General features: G+C 35.3%; 1 pseudogene; it reads right to left on the bottom strand.

Annotated features, from left to right (window-relative positions):
• The window catches only part of LOC121421428, a 29,375-nt pseudogene extending 14,389 nt beyond the window's left edge, over window positions 1-14,986 (bottom strand).
• Window positions 14,987-23,063: the final 8,077 nt, after the last annotated feature.

Below are 23,063 nucleotides of genomic sequence, written 5' to 3'. Positions count from 1 at the left end.
CTTCAAGCCGCAGCTCCAGCTTTGAAGGCCAGGGTACATGTAGGTGTAGTTGCAGTTTGTGTCCTCAAGAAATGCCCTATATAACTCCAGCCTTTATTATTACATGTATATACATGTACACATAACATCCATGCTTTATAGAATTTCTGTATTCCCTTTTTAGCTAATATTTTAATCCCTCATTTTTTCCTAATTAATCAAAATATCATGTCAAGATTATTCCCCTTTGTTAAAGTACAAGTATTCGAAGTACCCGGTATATACATATGCCTGGTGATATTTCAAGTGGAGTTGAAGTGGCTGAGTAGTCTACTGAACTTGACTTCATGCACGAAAATTCTGGGTTCAATACCCCGCATGGCACTTTTCCTTTTATCACACATGTACATCAAAGAAGACACCTTTTCAAAAGTCATTCATGTAGCTGCGTCTTTCCCGCAGGGATCCCACAAGCGGCTTTTCATTACCGATTTTCACATTTTGTAGATTTTTTAGACAAAAAGCCACTAAAAAATATTTAAAAAAAAACCATCACGTCTGTAATGCTGCATTCCTGCAAAAAGATGTGGCAGAGACTTTTGGCAGGTAGAAAAAATGAAATTTTGACTACAGAGCTGATCAAGTATTTTTTCACACAATCTACAAACAAATGAAGAAGATAGTGATTAAACTTACTGTGAGTTTTGAGGTAGAGAAGCGCATCTTCAAAGCCCTGCTTACACATTCTACTCAGCACGGCTGGTTCGGGTGGGTAAAGAGCTCTGCACATTCTGTACAAGTTACTTGGGGTGATCTACAAAAACACAGATAAGAGGTGAATGTTATAAATATTAGACATTTAAAGGGTTTTTTTCTAAATTTTATTAGGACCTGAATTACTTCAACAATCATAATCAAGTGCATCTTTGAAGCACTGTTTACACATTCTATCAAGCAGAGCTGGTTCGGGCAGGTGAAGGTCTCAACAATACTCGGAGTGATCTATAAAGACAGGAAAAAAATAATACATTTTACATATCAAATATCGAGAAAAAACAGAGATTTTTTTTTTATCTTATCTGGGCTCCGTAACACAAAGAATGGCGATCAATTGCTAAATGAATTGACCAATCCACATCAATGTTACATGCACATTTGGTTCTTTCATATCTGCAATCCATCGCAAACCTTTGTGTTATGGAGCCCAGGATTCAGGAGCTATAACTTTAAAAAATACAAAAACCTTCAAAACTACAAACAAGTACCAGTACATAGATCTTCAAGGCCAATTTTTTCAAGCAAGGGAGAGCATTATAACAATCCATTGTAAGATCATTCTACATGTACATGTAAATCCCAATAGTGTCAGTCTAATGCTCGCTTGCCTTTAGGATCCTATACCTTGCAAATCAGTGCACTGCAGAATCCCAATCATACTCGCGCAATTAAAAAGGGATTTCGTCCCGACGCTTCGCGCTGCACAGCAGGGCGCTGCGAGATAACCTATGCGATCGGTACGATCCTCACATTTTGCTGCGTCATACAGCACAGCAGGGGCCCGTTGCAGAAAGAGTTGCAATCAATCGCAGCTCTAAAAATCATGCGCAACTTGATTTTCAACCAATCAACAGCGCGTATTTGGGACTTGCAATTGATTTATTGGCTTACGTTTAAACTCGACTCTTTCTGCAATGGGCCCCTGGTTTGGCTGGGTACAGGGTATACATATACATATGTACACTGTAAGTTATTTGGAGTGATCTACAAAAAAGGCAGAGAAAATTATAATGCAAGGTTTTCGGTTAATAAGGGTCCTAAAACTTTGAAAATACAATGAACTGTTCAATTTTAATTCTACAGCAAACTGTAAACAAAAGGTTTTCAATCAATTGTTCATCATATACACATCCACTTTTGATTTTATACATCAAATGCATTCAAAGTTTCAAACAGCATTTCATTGCCCTGAAGTTTAAAAAAAAGCTACAAAAATTGCACAACTAATTGTGAAGTCAACAGCAAGAGGTGTACTATTTACATGTAGCATAAAAACAATTCTATGGCAAACTGTCCATGAAAGTTTCAATCAATCGTACACATTTCAACATCCACTTTTGATTTTTCACATGGATTCAAAGTTTCAAACAGCTTTAGCATTGCCCTGATGTAAAAGAAAAGATACAAAAAATGCACGATTAAGTGTAAAGTTAACAGGAAATCGTGTACCATAAGTTAGAGGACAAGTCCACCCCAACAAAAATTTGATTTGAATAAAAAGAAAAAAAATTCAACAAGCATAACACTGAAAATTTCATCAAAATCGGATGTAAAATAAGAAAGTTATGACATTTTGAAGTTTCGCTTCATTTCACAAAACAGTGATATGCACATCTCGGTCGGTATGCAAATGAGGGAACTAATGACATCACTCACTATTTCTTTTGTATTTTAGTAAATGAAATATTTTGATTTTCTTGTCATTGTCATGTGAAATGAAGTTTCATTCCTCCCTGACACACGTGGGATTCCATTAACATTTCAACATTTTGTACTTCAGGCAAGGAGGTCCTAATCATCAAATTCGTAAAAATTGAAATATTGTATAATCCAAAACAATGAAAAACAAAAGAAATAGCGAGTGAGTAACGTCATCAACTCTCTCATTTGGATGTAACAGGCTCGTTCATATAACTATTTTGTTAAAAATAAGCAAAACTTTGAAATGTCATAACTTTCTTATTTTACATCCGATTTTGATGAAATTTTCGGCATTGTGCTTGTCTGATTTTTCTCTATTGATTCAAATCAGCATTTTTCTGAGGTGGACTTGACCTTTAAATGTTGTAACAAGTGTATCTCTACGTGTATATTACACGCCCACTGTTAATATTTATTTTCACATCACTAAACATCACAGAGCTTACTCTCCAAGTTAAAAGATGCAATTGATTGTAAGTGTTAATACTTACTTGAACATTGGTATTTGAGATAGTCACGTTGAGGTAGTCACTGAACTCATCAGATTTCGGACATATATCAGCCTCGCCAGAGAGCGGAGAAACAGTGATTGTCTTGCAGTTCTTATCAATGATGGGAAGATTATCAGATATACCACCATCAACGTAACGCTGTACAAAACTTAATAAGGTAGTTGCTTATTCAATAACGAGTGCTCTATTACAATTTAGCTCCAATGGCCTGTTTCATAAAAGAGTTACAACTGTTGTAACTTTGCCATTATGGCAACTACCATGGCAACCTTGATTTTGATTGGCTACTGAGCCCTGTTGCCATGGTAGTTGCAATAATGGCAAAGTTACAACAGTTGTAACTCTTCATGAAACGGGGCCCCAACTGATGATTAAGGAATTAGGCAAATTTTATCTGGGTTACTAGAGGCATGTTGTACATGAATTTCTTACTGAAGGGAAGTGCATGTACTCCATGGCTGGAATTTGAACCCACGACCCTCCATTTTAAAGGTACTACATGTATGTCAGTACCACAAGATCACATCGCCACCAATGATATCAAGCAGTCTGATGAGTGTGATGTGTCAGTTATCATTTCTATTCAGTGATTTGTTTTGAATACAGACATACTGAATAATCTGAGATTAATATATTCACAAAAGAATAGACCTACAGATATAAAAGCTGTTTCAACGGTCACTCTAATTTCACTTTAAAAATGTCTAGAACTGCATTATGTACATGTACTGTAAGTTATATTTTGATTAATATTAAGAATTGAATTGTAATAATAAATTCAGAGATTAGAAGTTTAAAAATACACCATGTACATGTAAATATATTCTAAATTGTGGCCGTGTATTGGTCCTGAAGATGAAACTTGTCAAAACTTGGAGTTTGAGTGGTCCTTTTCAGGACTAACACATGCCCATGGAAGTATAGGCCTACATGCACATGGTGTTCCTTGAAGCATGTAAAAAGAAGTTTCTTTTTACCTCCATGCTTCAAACTACTTCACTCTTCCTTTGCCATGGAAACCTTCAGATTTCAGAAGAACTTTTTCAAAAATAAAGTCACAATAACAGAAAAGAAAGAACAAATATCAGCCCTGAATTACATAATAGGGTGTTTTTGTTATTCTAATGTTATATTTGGAGGTCACTTGATTTTTGTTATCATACATGTAGGAGGACTGCATTGTATTTTCTGAGCATAATACATGGGTTTAATCAAGATTGGTATTGATTGGTTACAAAAGTAAATATTACACAATCATTACAGTACAATTGTTATTTGAATCTAAGTGTCCATTGTTTTCTTTGGTCTACTTGTATGGATGAGATACATGTACGATGTATTTGGACTGATTACAGATGCATTTTAATATCTATCCCTCTAAATTGTTTTGGGTTTTTTTGTTTACGACATGTATACTCCTGTTTTATCTGAGACTTGAAGGCCAATTGATTTTTAAAAGGCCATGTTTATGCTTCCACTTTTGAGGCCAGAATCAGCGTTTCCAAACGTGATTAGTCCAAAACACGGTTGCGTCCATGCTTACTTTCATTTAAACGCTGTTTCAAAACGCCAATCGTAAACTCACAGAAAGGTGCGTTTGTAAACGTCGTTTGACCAGAACCAGGCTTTCTAGGGAAGTATAAACAGAACCACGATCGTAAACGTGTTTAAATGATGTCATTTGGTACAAGCTTCCGTTGAGATGAAAATCCGCGGGCGATTACAGTCGCATTGTCCCATGTTATCTCCACGTAATAACAACACTCGGAAAAAAAAACTTTCGAAAAAAGGCGCGCCCATTTGACCTTGCTTTCCTGCGAAGCCAGCTGGAGATCATGATTTGCTCTGAAAAGTTAAGCATAAACAGCATTCCCAGAACCACGTTTACGATCGGCGTTTTGAATCGACGTTTGGAAACGCCGATTCTGTCCTCGCAATGGAAGTATAAACACACCCCAATTCTGTTGTCCCTTTGGCAATAATGTACACTGTACATACATGCATGAGGTAAACATTGAAGTCCATACGAATTGGCTGAAATGATAACAGTTTAAGCATTCTAGTTTACAAGAAAAAGAAGTAAATATGAGACCCAAATTACAATTGCCGAATCATATCAAGGTCGTTTGGATATTTGTACATTTTGTTACCTATCAATCTGGCTCCCGTAATTAGGTTAATAGCCTTAAATAGCGATTTATTTTTTATTCAAAAGAACAATTCTGATTGTTCCCCATCTCTCTCTTTCCTTTCTAGAATCCAACACAAGTAGTTTCAATACCATAATTTATCCGTATTATTTATTTTGTAATTATCTGTGTTATTGTTTTAATATGTTTTGTGTCTTTATTACCTTGTGAATACATCGCAATTCGGCCTTAGTCACGATGATGTCTTGATTTTTATTCAATAGACCATTTATCTATCTACATATGTATCTATCTATTGAATCCCCAGATTTTGGCTATTTATTTTCAGTTCAATTCTTGGGGCTAAAAATGACAAGCTACATGTACTGTCCTATAGAATATTGTAGTAATATATATATAGAGTATTAATGGAGATAAATATGAAAATGTAGAACACATATGAACGATTAAAAGTTGTATTACAAAGTCTGTATCACAGAAAGCCCTGAAAAAAAGTTAAATATGTATTACATTGTAGGCCCTTAATTTTATTGAAGCAAACAAATAATTTATTTGCTCGCTGAATACATTCTTTTATCAGGGTCCCATCTTACAAAGAATTGCGACTGATCCAATCTATCGCAACTATGGAAAGCCAACAAAGTCAACATATACATGTAAAATGCATGTTTATTTCTAAACAATTCTAGATATGAATGTATATCCATAAATTCATTGATTTCTTGACAATGTGATCTCCTTTGTTTACAAAGGACATTTTGCAAATTTCCTGTAGAAAAACCATGACACTGATGGATTTCCATAGAGTGACAATTGATTGGATCAATCGTAACTATTTCTATAGACAGGGCCAAGAAACATCTTATCTAAAAAAAATTATACAAGGTCCACACAATTGTAATTTTGTACAATTGTACTGGTAGGAACATTACGTTGTCTTTCCAATTCTTAGACTGTTACGGTGCTTCAATATTCTTATTTCAAGCTGCACTTTTGAACTGAAATCTTATCCTTCGATCATTCACATGCCGTATGACTCATTGGACAATGTAAAGAATACATACAAGAGTAAAATAGAGTTTGAGAGAAAAGATAATCATGTCAGAGAGAGATGGAAATTAAGAGGGGGTTTTTTTGTCATAATAATTAGAGCTGTCATCCTACATACATAGTTCTTCATTTGAAAGCAAATTTTTATTTGTCGACAGCATATGATAAAGTTTTGTGCAATAAGATATTTTTTTTTAACTTACAGAATTTCATGAAAAATTGTATATCAAAGAATGATTAAAAGCAAAGTCCAATAAGTATAATCATGAATCAGAAGAAAACATGCTGATCAATCATGGAGCCAGGGTCTCCAAGCTTTCGATCACAGTTCTTCAGCGTGTGTCATGTGCATGTGAAGTGTAAATTCATGTTTTCTGCTTGCTTAATAAAATACTGAAATGTTAAATCACCAATTAAAAGGTCGAAGAAGTGACGACGTTTTCCAAATGAGATATCCAACCTTGCATAATGCTGAATCCAGCAATACATGTATAAGTTTGGGGGTCGAAGAGCAGAGGTACCTTTAAATGCAACACTTTGGAAAGGTTGTCACTCTTCCATTCTTCCAATTGCTGATTAATAGCATGCACAATTTGAATAGCGTTTATGATAATAAGTTTTATATGGGTCATCGAAGAACAAAAAGACAGGAAGCACAGAAATGTACATCACTGTATTTATACATGTAACAAGGAAGAACATGGAATTTTCAATGCATAAAATGGAAAAGTATGGACTTCAGCGTTCGCATTCTGTACATAAAGAGGTCAAGTCTGCTTGTTACATCAGTATTGAAAACAATGTTAAAATGGTGAAAGAAAATTGTACTTACTGTCCCTCGATACGTGGGCGGAAGGAACCCAGAATAAAATGGAATGAAAGCACTGCACAGGATTGCCTATAACGAAAACAAAGAATTTTAAATGAATTATCAGAGTGACCAGAAAAATGTATTAAAAAGTTATTATAATTTTACATCAACAGCATACTGTAGAATTCTCTACAACGTATTGCTTTTAAAAATAGAATATAGAAAATCATATATTTAAGATTTTTCTCCTTTTTACAATTTCAAATGTGAAATACACACACACATACGTGTGCCCTACATTAGTACATAATACTGTCACTTTTCTATTCTCTTATCATTCAGTCTGAAAAAAAACAAATAGGATAGGAATAGTACTACATGAAGTGTAGATTGAAAATCATATTCACATATTTGTAATGCTTGAATGTAATGAACTTTGTGCTATTAGTATTAAAGCATGAACAGAAAGAAAGAATATAAAAAAAAATCAAATACACTGTGTACCTTATCTTATCTTTCACATTACAAGTACACTTCATGTGCTCTTCATTTAATGTGATATCATTACCGGTACTCTAAAATTTATGTCTGTCTTTGAAAAAACTTACAATGCATAAATTTAAAACTCAACTAGAGTGTATACTTTCCACTTGGAAAGTAAAATACAATGTACTCTATATAACTCTGGGTACCGTTTCATAAAAGCTTGTTCCAAAATTTACAAATGTATAGATATCAAGTTCAAAATGAGTTTTCAACTGTTATTGCACATTTACAAGTTTATTTGTCCCAGGTGTATAAAAAAACACCTGAAAATGCCTACTTAGCATATAATTACTGGTATTCACATTTAATATGGACAGGAAAAACAATTAACCCTGGACCCGTATTAAAGTCCACTATGATTGAGGACAATCATTTAGTGAAGGATAGCCTGAGCGAATGGTGGGAATACCATGAAAAAGTTTGTTGACATCTTTTGTGCTCACTGCACATTGTGAGTGACCTTGAACGTGAACATCCTGAAAGTCATATGACATTGCTATTTCCTTTCAATTGTCCATTTGTCCTTTTCCTTTTTTAAACATGCACATGTAAAGAGGAAATTTATTGAGTATTTAGCTACATGACTGTGAATCAATTAGAAACACACGTGTGAACTTGAATTACTAATGACTTTTATTATGTTCAACATCCCCCCCCCCCCCGGCAATCACCACCACACACTCCTTTTTTCAGCAGCACAAAAAATTGAATGATGTTGTCATTGTTGTGAATGAAATGACATTAAATAAGCAATGCTAGAATAAGGAAAAATGGAACACAAATTGCTTCTCATTCAGTGATTTTTCTTGTACATTAACATCAACCAGCATTTGTTTGTCAATTGTCCAAATTAAAACTCTGTGCAACCTCTACTTTTATTATCACTTCTGGGCCCTTGCTGTTGCATGAAAGTGACCATTATGGTAATACATGTAACTTTGCCATCCTATGGTACCTTTCATGGAATCCTTGCTTTTGATTGGCTGATGAGCAATGTTATCATGATAGTTGTCATTGGACGACAAAGTTACCATAATAGTAACTTTTATGCAACAGGGCCCAGTTTGTCTTTTATCGATGTTTTCATTCATTACCACTTTTCATATTGTCTCTTTGCCCGTATCATGATTTTTTTCCCTATCATTTTCTTTTTAGAAATTACATACATGTAGAAATAAGACAGAATTAATTGTGACAAGCTCAGAAGAAAGAGGGGGTACTAGAAAAGACTTGTAGTTGGTGTTTATTTCTTACATCCATGAGGTCCTGTCTCGTCTCAAACTCGGACACCATGACGTTCTGACGGTCGGACATCCTCGTCAATGAGATATGCAGCCTTCCGCTGGCCCTCTTGTGAATGTCTGCGGGTAAGATGCGCTCCATCCCGTCAACGAGGATCTGATGCAGGTTAAACCCGGGATGGAACGGCCCAAGGGACCGGGCCCGGGCCTTGGCTGCCGTCTTTAGGACATCCTCTGTGATTTTACCTGGAATACAGAGGAGAAAGAGGGGATAAAGATGGTTATGTCAGGCTTTGAATACATGTACTTTTCGGCCAAAGGTCACTTTTCAAAAGGGCAGATCTTTATAGAAATTAAAAGGCATGCAAATTATCCTATCAAAGGTACATGTAGTAAAGGGGGGCATGTGGGACCTCGGTTCACCAATAAATGAAACAAAATAGAGTATACCACATTGTATACCTTTATACTAGGCCTACTTAAAGGGGAATGAAACCTTTGGAACAAATAGGCTTGTGTAGAAACAGGAAAATCAAAGAATAAGAATAAAGAAAGTTTGAGAAAAATTTGGACAAATAGTGAGAAAGTTATGAGCATTTGAATATTGCAATCACAAATGCTATGGAGATCCTCACATTGGCAATGCGACAAGGATGTGTGATGTCACTGATGAACAACTTTCCCTTTGGTGGGCTTTAAAATACCCTCAAAATGTCTCTTTTTGCTTTTTCTTATGATGAAACAAACTCTAATATCCATGATGTATTCTTAAAAAAATATGTACATGTATTACATGCCCTCTTGTAGACAGAACACATGATTTATGGATAGATGTGATAAAAGAGGCAATTCTAGTGAAATATATACTAAAGTAATGGGGAGAGTTGTTCACAAGTGACATCACACATCTTTGTCGCATTGCCAATTTGCTATCTCCATAGCATTAGTGATCGCAATATTCAAATGCTCATAACTTTCTCATATTTGTCTGATTTTTCTCAAACTTTCGTTGATCCGTTTCTTTGATTTTTCTGTTTTCACACAAGCTATCTTGTTCCATTGGTTTCATTCTCCTTTAACAAGCATTTACAATCAACTACAAAAATAATAATTTTATCTGGCAATGATTCATATATTACATGAATAAAAAAATAGAACAAAAGGGAGAAAATGAAGAGTATTAAACACATGTACAATACATGCCTTGCAAATGATATAAAAACACAACAAACATGATTACATGTATACTTCTTTTTAAATGCACGTGTATATCTAGAGCTCTATTAGTATATTCAGCAATGTAATTGAATCAAGCCAGGGTCATGTACTGTATAATGTAAACTGGAAAAGGGTTCTTTGTAAACATTGCACTGCAGATAATTCTTTCATCAACTTGACCCATTTTCAAACAAAATGGTCCACATATAATCAATTTAATAGAGGTCACCGGATAAAAATATTGAAACTTAATACCAAACATAAACATTGAGTGCACACAGTCTATTTTTAAGTATTATGCATAGTCATATGTACATACTCTGTGGACGAACTTGGCCAAAATTCAAATGTAAAACCTTTTTGTTTGGAGGCCACTAGATAAAAAAATCTGCCAGGGCATTTAAAGTGCATTGTACAGGACTGTAATTGTGTGATGAATAAACAAACTTGATTGGTAGTGAGCACTATATTGTACATGTGCATGTACATGTAGCGGAAGCAGAGTTTTAAAGGTAAATGAAAGTAAAGGCAAAAAGAAGCTGCTGAAAACTGCTTATCTAAAAAAAGAGCCAATGGAGTAAATTAGAGAGTCAAAAGTGGCCTAAGCTTTCGATCCTAGCAGAATCTTCGTCGGAGGCAAAATGACAAACATATAAAGTGGAACAACCATGATATAGACCACAAACATCCAACAGCAACACTAGAAACAAGGAGACAAAAGGGGCATTAGTGAGAAGAGATGACCAATCAGGTTAATGAAGGGAAGAAAGAAAAGGAGTAGGTAGACACAAAGGGAAGTAGGTGTGAGTAAGGCAAAGAAAGACCTCAAGCCAAGAGGGATTAAGATATGGAGCAGGCAACATCAAACAGGATCTGGAACAAAACAGTGATAAAGGGTATGAGGAAGAGATGAATAACAAGAGTAAATGAATAACAAAAGTAAATGAAAGTAGTTGATTTCACAAGAAAGTCTTGCAAAACCAGGCTTAATTGTCATTATATTATCGAGGATCTACATGTACATGTAGATCTGGTACAGTTAAATAAACTGAACTTTGTGAAATCTTGAAATCTATGCTGAAAAATGTTCACACTGAAGATCACCAACACAGATACATGTATGTAAGCGCACTTGGAACAGTGTATCATTATTGCTTTGAATGTCGGCCTGACGCTTGACCCGAATCCCATCCTTACTTGCTAATTTCTCAGCAATTACGCAATTTCTTCCAGACTGTGATGGTCACACAATTGACAAAACAAAGACTTTGGCTACATGTATTGAGACATTTGATTTCAAGTTGAAATCCTACATTTTTGCAATTAAAAAAAAAGGATTAAAAGTGATAAAAAAAGTATCAAAAAATGAACCATCATCTTCAACGAGCTGAACTATACCACTCCTATCAAGTCACATTTTTACATGCATGATCTTGTTTATACAACATTGCATAAGGGCCAAAAGCAATTGACACCTTGCACACAATCACAATGGGGCCCACTTGACAGATAATCCCCTCCAGAATAAATACCACGGAGATAATGAACAGATAACATAAAAAAACCTCATTCTATTTCTGAAAGACGCATACATATCAGAACAGCAGGGGGATATACATGTGGGCTACGCTATATATGTACGGTACATGTATATTTAAGAATTTTTCTGAAGTGATATTGGTTCACATGCCTGTCAAGAAAAATCATTTACATTAATAATCCATTAACATTAGCAATATTAACATTGTCAAATTCTTTTTTTTTTCATGTCAAGGCTAGCAGAGCTAATTACAACAACTATTAGATTTCACTTCTTGAAAAAAAAATTCATTGACAAACTGAATTATGTTGAAGCCAACTAAAAATAAAATAACCAGTAGAAACTGTCTGTTCTGGGGAATCATTTTCGATATGATTCTCATCATTTCACATCATCGGCAGTAATTCTGACTACAATGTTAATAAGTAGGGGAAGGCGGGGTAAGTTGTGACAGTTTTTGCTTTTTGCATGTTAGAATTGATATGATTAATAATCTTGTCGAAATAAGTACCTTGCCTTGAAATTTCATTCTTTTGAAATATTTTCCACCTATATATAACTTTCTACCCCAACACTGAAAGTCATTGTGACCTTTGAAAAAAACGATGTCAAATGGCTCAACTTGCCCCATATATGGGGTAAGTTTGAGCCACCTTCTGGGGTAAGTTGAGCCACAAAAACTATGTACAAAATGTATGGGGGGAGAACCAGCATGTCAATTTTTAGTTTAAAGTCTCTTCACTTGCTAATTCTCTATAAATACTAACATCCTGTAAAAGGAAAAGAGCAGTCATGTAAATTTGCTCCTTTCAGCCTGCATTTCAATCTATTTTTATGGTTTGTTTGTTTTTTAAGATACATTACCATAGGAATTACCATGGCTCAACTTGCCCCATGCTGTTTGGCTCAACTTACCCCAGTCCGAACTTAGTGCGATAATTTTGTATCCACACATTTATTATGCATCCATCATATAAAAGACTATGACAAGAATGAAGATCCATACCTGGACTAATAATATTGTTATCATGTCTTTATTATATTTAACGACGTGTGTGTTTATAAAGCACTTATCTATTTCACACTCTTTTTTACTTTTTTGGCTGAAATTCATATTTTTCCCTCTAAAAAACTACTTTTTGTTTCAAAGTTGGAAACAATGTGGTGGGGTTAGGGGTTATGCTATGGGTCATCAATACATGACACCACCACAATGTCTGAATCATTCATTATTGGCCTGGGGCTGGTGGCTCAACTTGCCCCTATGCTCAACTTACCCCGCCTTCCCGTACCCACTACCCAGAACAGGATGTTATTTCTGTCTGTACAAATGTCATGCTTTTGAAATGAACAGCCTTATTTTGGATCCTGTCAATATTTGGTGTTCCTTGCCTGAAATTAAAGGGGAAGTTTACCCTGAAAAAAATGTTCATTGTAAAAATAGCAGAAAAAATGATAAATATTGGTTAAGGTTCAAGGAAAATCTTCTAAAGATTGTTATGAGAATTTTGAGTATTGGATTTGTGATGTGACATAAAACGAGCAGATGCCCCATATACATAAAATGCATGAATTTCATTTTTATTAATGGTTATCAAAAACTGTTTTCTTTTCAAGATCAGATGTGAAAATGATTTTGTCTATTAATATACAAAAGGTAGAGTAAAAACCATTTCAATTTTTTTTTAGAAAATTACATTTCATTGATACACTGCATTTTACCATTCGCTATGTACACTGCTCGCATATGTCACAAATAATTTTTTAAAAATTCTAATAACTTTTTATTGCAGTGTATATTGATGGATTTTTCTCAAACCTTCAGCAATATTTTAAATTATTTTTTTATGCTATTTTTACAATAAACTTTTTGTCAGGGGGAGTTCCCCTTTAAATCAAGCCAAGGCTACATTATGTGAGCAATTTCATAAATATTTGAAATTTTGAATAGTACCAATTACCTCATGACTGGCGAAAATCATCTTAAGTCGAAATAAAAATGGATCAAATTGACAACATCTAGGAATGCGTAAATCTCATAAAAGATAATCCAAAAAGATGGCATGGTGGTGATGGTCATGATGGTTCTTTGCTTTATATTTTTGTTTGAAACAAAGTAGACCCTCACACATGTAGATACTGAGCTAGAGTCAAATAAATTTTAGTAGTAGTAGTAGTAGTACATAGAAGTGGGCATAGAGAATAAATAGTAGATCTGTATTCTAGGCCTAAATTTTAAACTTTAGTTCATAAATGTGGTTGCCTAACTTTAACATGCTAAATTGCTATTAAACATAACATATTTTAGATCTCTAAAGTTAGAATCTTAATCCCGGACCTTGTATGATTTCCATGGCTTTGTGATGTTCACAAGTCAAAACAATTGAAATTACTAGAACTTTACACTTTTCTGTATTTATTCACGTACATGTAGGCCTACAAGTAACTCTAAAACTCTCCTGAAGTCATTTACATGTTGCCTTCATGCACATGACTTCAGCCTAAGGGGAGTTTTCTAGCCGACCACAACACAATCACCAACACCTACAGGGGGTGGTGATTGTGTTGTGGTCGGCTAGAAAATGATTTGGGAATCAATTGATGAAGATCTAACACGATTTCTGATTGGTTACATGACAACACACCCCCGACCAGCCCTTTAATTGGGCCAATGAAGACGCTCGACAGGTCCACACCCAGTCGATCGAACCATCCGTGACGCCGCGCCGCGACGCGTTTCAATTCACGGAAGAAAGTAAACACAACATGACTGAGCTGAGCCTGTACAAAAATACATTTTGAAACATTAAAAACACCAGATAAACGTGTCCAAATGATACTCATACATATCTTAATATTTAGAAGAAATATCAGTGATCAAAAATCCAAATGTACTGAAATATCAATCAAATAATCTTCCATCGATCGTGGAATTTGAAATGTGCATGACAGTCATGACACGTCGTATTTTAACAACAAACAAAAAAAAGACCGACCACTCGCTTTTTGGTGTCGTATCTTTGCGACTCTTTTCAACAAAACATAATAAAAACATGCATTCATTAATATACTAGAGAGCATACTAAATATGATTATCCTTTTTACATAAACTGATACATTTTTAAATGGATCTAAACTTACCGAGGTCTAACTCTTCACAGACCAACACTGTGCCGAGGAGAGCACCGGCGGATGCGCCGGCAATTTTATCGATGATGTGTGGGGCATGTTCACGAAAACAACTCGCGACACCGATATGATAAATGCCCAGAAATCCACATCCTGCAAAAGAGATATTCATTCTTGAAGAACAGCTGAAAGTTAGGATTCAAATGACTGACAGGCCGAGAAAAAATGTGTTAAAATACGTCTTGCGTTGACTGCGTGGCCCGAAAAGTTACTCGTGATCGTATTCGTTCTTTACAAACCTCAAGCCGGTTGTAGTTTGACGACGACTTCTTGAATATATATGCACAATTACTAGTAATCGGCCGTCGCGGCGGCTAGGCTGCGCTGCATGCATAATTTGCACTCATGGCGCTGGCTCGAGTTGGCCCGCTGCCCGCGGCCGCGGTGAGGTAGGTCGAGGTCAGATGCCTCTGCACGTGATGACGTGATCCATACTACGGTTTGTTTAGTCACGTGACAAATGGTTCGACGAGAATAAGGGGGTAACACCCTATAGAGTATGGTGTTAATCTATAAGATGTACTCATTCGATTCAAATACCTCAGTAAGCTTTACCAAATGATTCAGAAGAAAATCATTCTCATATTAATTATGAGCAATATATTTTATTTTGAAATATTACCTTAAAAAAATCAGTTTAAAGAAGTAGAAATATCACACGCTTGGTTTTATGGTAAGAGTTCCCCCGTTTTGAAGGCATGGCTACGTCATCACTTACTAGTAACTTCATTGGACAAGTCATCCGGTCAACAAACTTTCGTCCTGCGTACACAGTAGAACTGTTTTGGTACGATTCAATTAAACATACCGGTAAATTAAAAAAAAATGAAATGACTTTTGACTGATTGGTTTTCAGGATTTGATAGGTCCATGATCTACGATTGCACTTTTTCAATTGCTCTCGCTCTCACTCTCCATCCAGTAGGCCTCAAGTTATCTCATTCATTGGTTTCACTTTCAGGGGGGGGGGGGAAGACCCTACATCTTACTCCTGTGATCGAAGCTTCGTAAATTAAAAAAATATAGAAGAAATAAAGTTTTTAAAAATCTTATTTTTTACCCTCACATCCTCATGTTTGATTAAATGAAAATAGAAATGTTTTTAATTGATTGAGGAGATTGGTCTGCTTAAAAAAAACATCTTATCAAAAGGTTTGCAATATTTTTAAATAGCAGGTAAACCTTCCATGTTTTTAAAGTGTCGTAATACCATTCTTATTGTTTAACCTTACATATTTTTGGCTTTCCAATTTCTTATTTTTTATGATCCATAATTTTTATAATGGTTTGTGATAAGCAGGGGCGGAAATCTCTCTCAAAAGGTAGGGGGGGGGCAAAATTAAAAAAAAAGGTTATCACCCCAAATTTAAAAGGTCATTTCGACGAAAATAAATTTGACAAGCTAAAAAAAAGTTTTCATCCCAAAAGTAAGGTCATCTTGTCCAAAAATACGTTTTATTTCAACTTTGAATGAATGCATTTCTTACCAATATAAAAAAACACAAATAGTAGGGGGCATTTGATATTGTGCCCCCCCCCCCTACTATTTGAGTAGGGGGGACACGTCCCCCTGTCCCCCTGGGATTTACGCCCATGGTGCTAAATGGGAATATCTATATTCTCTACGCTTATTTCGAAATAAATCTGGAAATATATTTTGTTTGGTTGGTTCAACATCGCAAAAACTCCAGTGTTGATGTACCACCAGCCTCTAATATGTCAACACCAGAGAAGTATTGAACAACACCGGTTTGGAATCAAACCGATGATGTTTTAATACTAATTGATGTTGTATAAACTGATATCTGGTGTTAGAAGCTGTTAGGACGCTGAAGAAGCGTCCCGGGTCGGACTTGAAACTGTCCTCCGTTTCAAACCAGTAAGTCCAGATGATCAGATTTACTATTCGTAATTTGTAGTATTTCTTCCTGGATGAATCAAAATATACATCAGTTTATCTGGTGGGTGTTTGGTGAAAAATGTCAGCACTGACTAAATTGTAAGTGCTGACAATTTCAGTGAATCCTTGGTTTTGATTGGCTGAAAGGCACTGGCCTCTGACTGTTACTATGGTAACTGTCGGAGAAAGACAAATTATCAGTGCTGAAAACTTTCATGAAACGATCCCGTGTGTTAGACCAAAACCAAACTGGTGTGGACATTCCGGACTGGTGTTAAATCAACACCGGATCGAGTTTTTGCACTGAACCATCAAATCAAAATATATTGGTTGTTCAGCAGATGTTTGAACTTTGTATTAATTTTACACTCTCTAAAGTCAATTATTGCTTCTGACACCATACCGGTTTTCTTAATGTGGTTGTTTATTCCTTCCTATATAATTATGTTTGTTTGATTTTGTTTGTTTCGCTGTTGTTGTTTTTATAATTTCGATTCGTTCTTTTTCGTTTCGTTTGTTGTTGTTCAATGTAGTTTTGATTTGTTGAGGTTGTGTTGTTATTTGTACAGTTACCAACGGCGTCTCCAGGAGGCGGGGATATATCTCCCCTCAACCGTTCAGCTCCTCCACCCCCCCCCCACCCTCCCAAGATATGTATAAGTTGTGACGCCAATCATTTACCCCCTCCCCTCCGCTAACACACACACACATGATCAAATCTGTTCTACAAGAGTAACTTTGCCTTTTAGAAACTTATGACGCCCATGGTAGGCCAATCGATGCATAGAATCAATGGCGTATAGATGGAATGGGGGTGGGGCCTTCGGGCCATGAACCCCCCCCCCCCCCGCAAATAAAATGGATTTTGAACTACAAAGGTCCAAAGTTTTGCTCAATCCCTTCGCTTGCTGACAGTTTTTTTTAGAAAGTTGCCCCATTCGCCATGTGTGCAGCCTCAGTCCTCAAAGCTTTTGGTTAATTACGCTACTGCGTAATGATGAGGTTGCAATAATAAGAGAAGTTCTATCAGTATGCAGTTCTGTGATTGAAAGAAAGATTTTGTTCGGATGTACAATTTCTTTTCTTTTAAATATCGGCAAATTTGCGGTATATCTTCCGATACTAGCAAAGAAACAATCTCTATCTAAACCTAAGGAAACTAAAATTAATGAACATTTTATTGAATTTGCAATGCATGATTTTGTAGCGATTCAGATTAAGAATGAAAATGAAAGTTTTTCATCAATTCTCTTCCATCGTTTATGTTAATCTCATTTCAAAGACATTAGAAATTGTGAGGGGAAATGTGGTTGCCAATTGCAAAACTGTTCAATAATATTGTGAGTCTACGTCATTCGGTCTGATGTATAACGTCCAATAGATATAAGCAACTGTTAAAATTTTGAAACAACATCGTCCGACCCCCTCCCCCCTCATTCCAACGAAATATACGAATTCCATACGAAATATCGTCACCTGCAGTGGAGTAACTACGGGGGCACGTGCCCCCCCCCCCAAAAAAAAAAAGGGGGGAGAAAAAAAGAGGGAGAAAGAAAGAGAAACGTAGTGGGGGAAGAAAAAAATTACTAAACGCATGGTCTTAGGGAATTCCTACCAAAAAAGGAGCTTCAGAATGGCCCTCTTCGTGTCTGATTTTCAACAATTTTCAGCTCGCGCTTCGCGCTCGCAATATTAGTGAGATACGTGTCATGTTCATGATTACAGTGGCTACAAAAAAATGCTTTATGTGTGTTGGTGTAATTCTAACAAAATCAGCAAGCGCTTGGTGATTTTAGGTGACTGATATGTATGCTCTTCATGAATTCCTTAAAAAAATGTTCCTTATCTCTATTTTGTGTCAATACATCCCAAAATTTCAGCTCGCACTTCGCACTCGCATTGTTTGTTTTGTGAGACATGTACATATTGTGATTATAAAAATGTGCTTATAATGTCCCTTTTTTGGTCTGAATATCAAAAATGTTTAGCTCGCGCTTCGCGCTCGCATTATTTGACAGTCCTTAAATTGTCTCAATTAGGTCAGTATACCTGGCCATTCGCGCGCCCACCAAATTTTGCTGGCACCCCCAATGCTGTGACAAATGGAAGGCCACTGTCTATATCTGTATGATATAAAGAAAACATCACCCTGATAAAGCGTCAAAGCAAGGCAGCAAATATTGATTAAACTGTTAAACAACAGCGTAAAATCGCTGTTTAAAAATTAAGCACATTGGTTTCAGCCCGTCACTCAAACAACTATTAAAGAAAAGTTTTGAGCAAGTTGTTTAAAGCCTTAATTAAACAACAAAAATAACTTTAAACGATTGTTTAAATGTGTTATAACAGGGATTAAACATTAAAGGGCCTTTTTACAGTAAACCATCATTGATTAAACTTGTCATGTTTGTATCGTGTGTGCATTTTAATAATAACGATAAATAACAGCATGCATATTTATCCAGGATAGCCACTTCAGTTTCGAAAACTGTTCTCTCACACCATAAAGAACGCTGTTTAGAATTTCAAGACCATTGTTTAAGCCCGTGACTTTAACAACTGTTGTTTATGCGTTTACCCAAGTTGTTTGAAAGAGATCAAACAATTCTTTAAATGTTTTAACATTTAAAAAATTGACGGGTTTGTTTAAAAAGTCTAAACAACTAGTTTAAAAGTTTAAACTAAAGTTGTGTAAAATGACGGGCTTAAAAAAAATTAAACAGCGTTTATACACTGCAAATTTTGAGCTTTATGCCCAAATAATGTCCTTTAACATTGTAAAAGACGTCAATGGCTATTTTGACGTAACCTTAAAAAATTACCATATATAAATTTGCTAAAGTAGAAACTTGTGATAGACGGGTTTTCCCCTACATCTAAGGATTACAATGACGGACGATAAAGTTTTAACAATATTTTTTAGTGACGGCCTTAAAGGCAAAGTTTCCCCTGGTGATAAGTTAATTTTAATAAAAGCAGAAAAAATAGAGACAACATTAAGACTGGTGCACGTTGGTGGAAAATTCATCAAAGAATTAATAAGCGAGTTGTGAAGATTTGTGACGTCATATTTGAGCAGCATCCACATCATGCAAACTAAAATACCATAAAAATGAAATATGATGATCATAAATATTTTTCTTATTGAATGGGTGTGAAATTACGTGTCTGGTGATTTATTCATATCACAAATCACTTTCTTTTTTTTTTTAGATAATGGCATTTTAATGAATTGCACATATGAAGGAAGAAGTGCTCTTCTAAATTTAGGTCACAAAAAAGAAAATTCTATCTCCTTGGTTCTTTAACGGAATTTAATCAGACCTTCACAAGCAGTGGTGTAATGAGCCTAAAATTTTGAGGGGGCTAGATATGGCCTACCACGTGTAATGGATAAAAAGTTGCGAGTAAGCGAAGCAAGCGAACAAAAAAAATCGATATTTTTATTACAAAAATCAAATTTTGCGATAGATTGTACTAGAAAACGATATTATTCCACCCACCTGTCTTTCTTTTTCCTTTTTTTTTCTTAGTCGTAAAAGAAATGGGGGGGGCAAGAGCCCCAAGCACCCCCATCTGTGGGCCAGTGTGCACTTAGTATTTGCTTCTCTAATACTCTGCTTTCTAGAAAACAAACTTATTACCGGGACTTATTATCAAGGTGAGCTTCCCCTTTAAGCATGAAACAGCGTTTTTAAAATGTAACATTCGACTCGAAATATTATCTTTAAAAGGTCACACACCTTTAAATATATCGAACAAACAGAGTGATACACGTGTAGTTTCATTTTCACGGTCTACCAAGAACTTAAACAAACATACCGTACCATCAGATAGATAGAAACTGCTGATAATTTTGACAGGTGTTATGTAATTGAGGAATACTTAAGATTACAATTACATAAGAGGTGTCTACAAATGGGCGGTGTCTAAGGATATTAAGGTGTTATCATAGCCTTCAATTCGTAAACGATCATCATTTCTCGACACGTTAGGAAACTACGATTTATGTTTTTAACACTGTAAAAACTGTGGTGTTAAAACTGACACCAGATGGTGTTAATAGAGGACCACATCCTGAGTTGTTAAAATTACACCCTAGAGATTGAATCTAACACCAAATAGTGTAAATGTAACAACCAAATGTGTCGTAATTACACCTATAGGTGTAAAACTAACACCACCAATTTAACACCGGCGTAAAACAACTGGTGTGGTCCTCTATGTACACCGGTTAACACCACAGTTTTTGATGTGAAAGGTCAAGTCCACCCCTGAAAAATGTTTATTTGAATAAATAGAAAAAATTCAAACAAGCATAACGCAGAAAAATTTATTAAAATCGGTTGGAAAATATGACATCTTCTGATATTTAAAAGTTCGATCGCTTATTTTTCACAAAACTGTTATACGCACAACTCAATGACATGCAAAATAATGAGAGAGTCGATGATATCCCTCACTCACTATTTCTTTTGTTTTTATTGTTGGAAATATATAATATTTCAATTTTACAGATTTGACAATAAGGACCAACTTGAAAGAAGCATAAAATGTTTGTTAAGACATGGACATATTGGACCTATACAGGTCCATGCATGGTTAAGACAGTGGTAGCTCCACGTGTCCAGGGAGGCCGAAATAAAACTTCGTTTTACAGGACAATGAGGAGAAAATGGGAATATAGTCAATGGGTGATGTCATCAGTTTGCTCATTTGCACACCGACCAGGATGTGAACACAACTATTGAGACACCGTGAAATTAAGCGAAACTTAAAGGGGAATGAAACCTTTGGAACAAATAGCCCGACAAATAGGCTTGTGTAGAAACAGAAAAATCAAAGAATAAGAATAAAGAAAGTTTGAGAAAAATCGGACAAATAATGAGAAAGTTATGAGCATTTGAATATTGCAATCACTAATGCTATGGAGATCCTCACATTGGTAATGCGACAAGGATGTGTGATGTCACTGATGAACAACTTTCCCTTTGGTGGACTATAAAATACCCTCAAAATGTCTCTTTTTGCTTTTTCTTATGATGATACAAACTCTTTATCCATGATGTATTCTTAAAAAATATGTATTACATGCCCTCATGTAGAAAGAACACATGATCTATGGATAGATGTGATAAAAGAGGCAATTCAAGTGACATATATACTAAAGTAATGGGGAGAGTTGTTCACAAGTGACATCACACATCTTTGTCGCATTGTCAATTTGCTATCTCCATAGCATTAGTGATCGCAATATTCAAATGCTCATAACTTTCTCATTATTTGTCCGATTTTTCTCAAACTTTTGTTGATCTGTTTCTTTGATTTTTCTGTTTTCACACAAGCTATCTTGTTCCAATGATTTCATTCTCCTTTCTAATTTTACATCCGATTTTGATGAATTTTCAGTGTTATGCTTGTTGGATTTTTCTCTTTTTATTCAAATCGACTTTTTGTTTTGGTGGACTTGTCCTTTAAAAATGTACAGATATTTCCAATAAAACACAGAGACCGTATGTGTGTGCAACTTCCATCAAATGAACCCATTACAAAGTTCATATTGTAACCACCTTCAAATGTTATGTAATAGATAGCTCATCCGTTATCTTTTTGGAACATTCGTGTTACGAAATATCGTCACCTGTACGAGGTCATTTGCCACGTGAAAGAGATTTTTCTGTTTACATCAATTATCAGTAAGGTGGCATGTCTATATAAACAACACTTATAGAAAAAAAGATAGGGAGGTAGGTGGGTATGGATGGATATGGTGGATGGATGGATGGATAGATAGATAGTTAGTTAGATAGATAAATAGGTAGGTAGATAGATACATGTATAGAGTAGGTAGACATATAGATAAATAGATAGAAAGATAGATAGATAGATAGATAGATAGAAAGATAGATAGATAGATAGATAGATAGATAGGATAAATAGATAGATAGATAGATAGGATAAATAGATAGATAGATAGATAGTTAGATAGATAGATAGATAGGTAGGTAGGTAGACACAGATAGATATATAGATTGATAGATAGATAGAGATAGATAGATAGATAGATAGATAGATAGAAAGATAGATAGATAGATAGTTAGTTAGATATATAAATAGGTAGGTAGATAGATACATGTATAGATCAGGTAGACAGATAGATAGATAGATAGATAGGTATTAGATAGATAGATAGATAGATATATAGATAGATAGACAGAAAGATAGATAGATAGAAAGAAAGACAGATAGATAGATAGTTAGTTAGATAGATAAATATGTAGGTAGATAGATACATGTATAGAGTAGGTAGACAGATAGATAGATAGATAGAAAGAAAGAAAGAAAGATAGATAGATAGATAGATAGATAGATAGATAGATGGATGGATGGACGGACGGACGGACAGATAGATAGATAGATAGATAGATAGATAGATAGATAGATAGATA

The sequence above is a fragment of the Lytechinus variegatus genome, chromosome 9 (assembly GCF_018143015.1).
Source record: "Lytechinus variegatus isolate NC3 chromosome 9, Lvar_3.0, whole genome shotgun sequence".
NCBI classification, from domain to species: Eukaryota; Metazoa; Echinodermata; class Echinoidea; order Temnopleuroida; family Toxopneustidae; genus Lytechinus; species Lytechinus variegatus.
The sequence above is the reverse complement of the archived record's forward strand: the minus strand, read 5'-3'. Positions and strand labels throughout refer to the sequence as shown.